Source organism: Tamandua tetradactyla, chromosome 8 (genome assembly GCF_023851605.1).
Source record: "Tamandua tetradactyla isolate mTamTet1 chromosome 8, mTamTet1.pri, whole genome shotgun sequence".
NCBI lineage: Eukaryota > Metazoa > Chordata > Mammalia > Pilosa > Myrmecophagidae > Tamandua > Tamandua tetradactyla.
Window position 1 is genome coordinate 63,599,113 of NC_135334.1, and position 6,000 is coordinate 63,605,112.

Consider the following 6,000-nt stretch of genomic DNA (forward strand, 5'->3'; position numbering starts at 1 on the left):
GTACACATTAGGCTGTCCCTTAACCCACTCATGTTGTTTCCATATTTACATATCTAGTCATCATTTCTGGATTAGGAATCTTCATTTCAACAGGCCAAGTTTAATTAGAAAGCTGGGCTTCTTTCCCGGTTCTCCTTGCTTTGTATGAAATGAACAGAATTCAAATTGGAAAAAGGAAAGAATGGTGAGACTAAAGGGGGATAAATATTAACGATAATTACTTATATTTCATAGAGAAATTATATTTGGCAAAACAGTACTTTATATAAATGAACAGAAAGCATGCTACTTGACTTCTACTTCCATGTTTGCTTATGGTCCTGTGTATCAATCTCTCAGCATTTTATCACTGTCTAGAAAGGCTAACATTGTCTGGCCCCAGACTTTGTCCTGCCTCTTCTTGGGCCAGTTCCCTCTTCCTTGCTTAGCTGCTGCCACACAGACTTATGTTGAGCTTCTGTCCTAGAAACCTTTGTCCTTGTTCTCCTCTCTGGAACAGTCTCGCCCTCCCGTTCAAATATTTGGCTGCTTCTTAGTATATAGATCTCCGTTTAAGTTCCACATTCACACGAAAAGACTGTTCTTGACCCTCCTACATAAAGAAAACTTCCCTATTTTTTATTCATTTCTCTGCTCATTTTCTTTTTAGGTCTTATCACAGTTTCTGATATGTTTACTTACAGGTTTATTATCTGTCCTCACCGTTGATCATAAGGGATCTGTAGCTCCTTCCCCATACCGTATAGCCGATGTCCATTAAGGAGCCTGAAAAATACTTGTATTCAATGAACATTTGTTAAATCAGTGACTGTGAAAATTCAGAGGGAAAAAAAAATAATAACCAAAAAAATGCAAGCATGAATACAGCTAAAATCAGGAACCCAGATGCCAGGGCCTTAAAAAGTATGGAATTACCACAAGATCCGGCAATCCTATATTAAGGTATATAACCCAGAAGAACTGGAAGCAGGGACTCAAGTAGACATTCGCATACAAATGCCTGTTAGTTTCAGGAGAAAGCAAAATATACACATTCATATATATGTTAATCATAAAAGTAAACTGTTTGTAGCTCCAATCTGCTAGTATGAGTTTCTAAGTGGGCCAGGAGGGCTGGCTGTTTTACTGGAATGTGAACTATGGATTAGGTGGCTGAGAACCAGATGATGCATATAAGTCTATAGAAAAGTAAATAATAAAAATATCCTGTCTAGAAAACTCCTTAGTGATACAATCCTCAGTTACCTGAGGTCTTGCCCTTACTTTTAAATCTATGGCTGTGTCATGCCCAGGAGGGGCGCGGCTTTGGATGGTGGTAGACAGGACTTTCCACGGGCAGCTACTTGCTAAATTGAATATACTTAAGCTATCTTGTCAAGTCCTAGAGTTGTTTGATTTCCTGCAGGAAATGTTTGCCTTTGAAAACTCCAGTGGGGTAATAGCTTTTTCACCTCTGCTCAAGAGAATGAGTTTGACATTGTCTGAAGATGAGATTCATCCCCTGGAGGAGGTGCAGAGCATCTAATGAGCTTGGGAACAAATCAAAAAAACAGCAGGGAGTGGATTCCAATCCCCACCCCCATCTCAGTTTCATAAAACATCAGTTTTAGTTGTTTGTATGAGTGAACGATCCATTTACCCTGATTTTTGTCTGTGTGCTATGCTAGATATGTATAAATTTAATGTGGAAGCACATCTAGCCACATCATACTTTGTGAAAGGTGCATGAATTTGCTCTTCAGGGTGCATTGCTATTTAAATACTCATTAATGCATTTACAGCCAGGCATGTAGATATATTGCTTTCATCTCTGAGTCCTGCTATTGGCACTCTAAGCCAGAGCAACTTAGGTGCATGCACCTACACATATACATGCATCTCACGTATACCCACTAAATAGATGACTGCCCAAAGGTTATTCTCAATAGCTGTGTCTCAGTGACCTCAACTTGTACTTGCATGCTAGCTGGTAAGTACCTACTTTTTTCTCAATAAGATTTCCTCCCACCTCCAATTTTCAAAATTAAGCATCTGACTCTGGTCCTTTGCATGTTTTTGAATTTGTTCCTCCTGGACTTTGATCCTCAGTTGGATTTTCACTTATCTCCTTCCCTGTCCCGTATAGCACTTGCCTCCTATGGTAGAGGCCCTTGCCATATGGTTCCATCTTCTTAGATCCCAGGTCCCATTAAAGGCCCTCTGGCTAGTGATTTAGTCACACAAACTCAAAGGAATATGTGAGTTGAAAATATACATGGTTTTAAGAACTAAACACGTACATTTGGATAGAATAATATAATCTAACAGTACAATCATAGCTCTGATCACTATAAATTATTTGAGAAAGAACAAATCCACAAAGGAGAGTACAAATGAACTGTAGAATAGGATCTTATACTAGTGTTCTATCTAGATGTTTTTTGGTTTCTTTTAACTTACAGTTAAATATAGAATTAAATTCCTTCTATTATAAAAGAACAAAAACACATTTTTGCTTTGCTTTGTTTTATTTGCAAAAAGAAACTTATACACATTCATCTCAAAATCTTTATTTCCTCGAATACCACAATTCTTATAACCAGTAAGTGGCAGTCAAGTATTCTGGTCCAAACTGCCATCACACCTTTCCTGGTTATTGCAATAGTCTCCTAACTGGTATCCCTGCTTCTGCCCTTGTCAAACCTCTACTCAAAACCCTCCAAAGTTTTCTCATCTCACACAAAGTAAAAAGATGACATCTTTACTGCTACCTACAAGTTCCTACATAGGATTTGGCTCTCAATTCAAAGTCTGTTTGCAACTCTTGCTTTTTCTGCTCCATTTACATTGGCTTTCTCATTATTTTTTAAACCTACTGTGCACAGAGGTGGGGTAAAATGGCAGCTTACTGAGGTGTAAAATTTAGTTTGTTGTCCAGAGCGGCTAGTAAATAGCCAAAAACAGTACAGAACACCTCCTGGGGGAATATCAGTGGCCAGACATACGGTGTCCACCAGTCTGGACCAAGTGGTATGGCTGAGACACCACACAGAATTGTAAGTCCCCCAAGCCACGGAGGCCATCACTTCTCTCCCACAGGCACAGCAGGCTGCTTCCTCTAGGGGAAAGAAACTGCCTTTACTAGCAGCAAGAACTTAGCTCAACTAAGCTCCAGTTACAGAATTAATTAACACATTCTGACTACTGAAAATAGGCTCCCGGTGCAGATAAACCTGGAATAAGCACTAAAAGGAGTTTCTGTCCCTGCAGAGAGGGGGTGGGGCTGATAAAACAAAAAAACAGGATTTTTGAGTTAGCACAAAACACTGGAAAAGGGCTGGACCTCAAGAAAAGGGGGCACATAGAACGTGGAGATACATAGAGCCATGTACAAGCTTATGCTCTTGATTGACAAACCCAAAGAGCAGGGGTCTGGCTCTGAAAAGGCTTTTCTTTCTTTACTTCTTTTTATGCTCCCTAACAGCTCTTTAGATAGAAATGGAAGCACTCTCAGACTCCAGCACTGCCCCAGACAAGGGCAGAATTAAGCTTGTCTGACAGACAAAGTAACTAGTCAGGTGAACAGAGTTAATTCCCTAAAGGGTGTGTCTTACCCAAGAGAAAGTTGGGACCTAGCTCAAGTAGAATCCCTCCTTCAAGGAATTCAGGCCCCAGGGACTTGAAAACTGAAGCATTTAAAGCCACCCAACAACCTTCACCTCTATCTCAACCATGCTCCCAGCAGAGAGAGTCTACTGAAATTAAAAGTACCACATGATTTCACACTGGTGGGAAGCTGCAGGCAGATGAGTGCCACATGCTGGGCATGATAGGAAAAGCAGAGTCTAGAGGCTTCATAGCAAAGTCTGACAACCTGCTGGATCTCACCCTCAGGGAAAACTGATGCTGGCTACTCTCTCCTCCTGATACCTGGGCCTGTCTGGTCTGGGAAAACCTGATTAGAGTCTATAATATCTGTGGAGACCTTCCTCAAAGGAAAAAAAGGCTTCATATAGACAGGAAAAAACAGAAAACAAGCACTGAAAAATTCTGAGAATTTAAACAGAACCTATGCTAGAAGTCTAGAATAAGTTGAACTGAATGTCAAAGAATAGAGGTCAAAGCCATCCAGCAAGAAAGCCCTAAGTATAAGAGTGAAAACAACTTCCAGAATAAACTAATTAAGGAAATAAAATGCCTAGATGTCATCAAAATGTAATGAGTCATACTAGGAAAATTGAAAACATGGCCCAGTCAAAGTAACAGACCAACACTTCAAATGTGATACAGAAGTTGAAACAAGTATATCAGGATGTTTGAACAGATGTGGAAAATCTCATTAAAAATCAAATCAATAAATTGAAGAAGAAGCATATAAAAAAGACACTGGGAAAACAAAATGAAGAACTTAAAAGTTTGTAAAAACAAATCACAGAACTTATGGGAATGAAAGGCACAATAGAAAAGATGAGAAAATCAATGGAAAACTACAACAATAAATTTGCTGATGCAAAGAAAGGATTAGTAAACTGGAGGACTGGACATCTGAAATCTGGCATGCAAAAGAAAACACAGGAAAAAGAATGGAAAATATGAGCAGAGTCTCAGTGAATAGAATTACAGTATGAAGCACACAAATATACCTGTTGTGGGTCTCCCAGAAGGCAGAGAGAAAGGAGGAAAAGAAAGACTAATGGAGGGAATAATCACTGAAAACTTCCCATCTGTTATGAAAGACAAAATTACCAATCTAAGAGGTACTGTGTACCCCAAACAGAAGAGATCCAAGTAAACATACTCTAAGACACTAATCAGATTGTCAGATGTCAAAGAGAAAGGGAGAATTTTGAAAGCAGCAAGAAAAAAGCAATCCATCACATACAAGAGAAGCCCAATAAAACTATGTGTGGATTTCTCAGTAGAAACCATGGAGGCAAGAAGTCAGTGGTATGATATATTTAAGATTCTAAAAGATGAAAACTGCCAACCAAGAATTCTATATCCAGCAAAATTGTCCTTCAACAATGAGGGGTAGATTAAAATACATTCAGACAAACAATCACTGCGAGAATTTGTGACTAAGAGACTGACTCTGCAAGAAATACTAAAGGGAACAAACACTATAGGAAAATAGGAAAAGGCAGGAGAGAGTGGTCTGGAGATGAATGTAGAAATGAAGACTGTCAGTATAGGCAGAAAGAGAATAAAAATCAGATATGACATTTTGCCAGTTTGAATCTGTGGTGGACCCCAGAAAATCCATGTCCTTTAATCCTCATGCAGTATCACTGGCTGGAAGCTTTTTGATTGTTCCTATGGAGATGCGGCCCACCCAATTGTGGGTGGTAACTTTTGATTAGATGATGTCAGTGGAGTTATGACTCTACCCATTCCAGGTGCGCCTTGACCGGAATCCTTTAAAAGAGGAAACATTTTGGAGACTCCCTTTTAGAGCCATGAGGCTAAGAACCCACACAGCCAGAGACCTCTGGAGATGAAGAAGAAAAATGCCCCAGGGAGAGCTTCATGAAATAAGAAGCCTGGAAAGAAAGCTAGCAAACATCACCATGTTCACCATGTGCCTTTCCGGTTGAGAAAGAAACCCTGAATTTCATCAGCCTGTCTTGAGTGAAAGTAACTGTGTTAGTTAGATTCAGTTGTCAACTTGGCCAGGTGAGCATACCTAGTCTTGTTGCTGCAGACATAAACCAATGGTACGTGAACCACATCTGTTGCTAATTACATCTGCAGTCAGCTAGGAGGTGTGTCTGCTGCAATGAGTGACTTTGACTTAATTGGCTGTTGCTTAAATGAGAGAACGCAATGTAGCACAGCTAAGCAGCTCGGCATTCCTTATCTCAGCACTCGCAGCTCAGCCCAGGCCTTTGGAGATGCAGAAAGAAGTCACCCAGGGGAAAGTTGTTGGAACCCAGGGGCCTGGAGAGAAGACCAGCAGAGACCATCTTGTGCCTTCCACGTAAGAAAGAACCTCAGAGGAAAGTTAGCTGCCTTTCCTCTGAA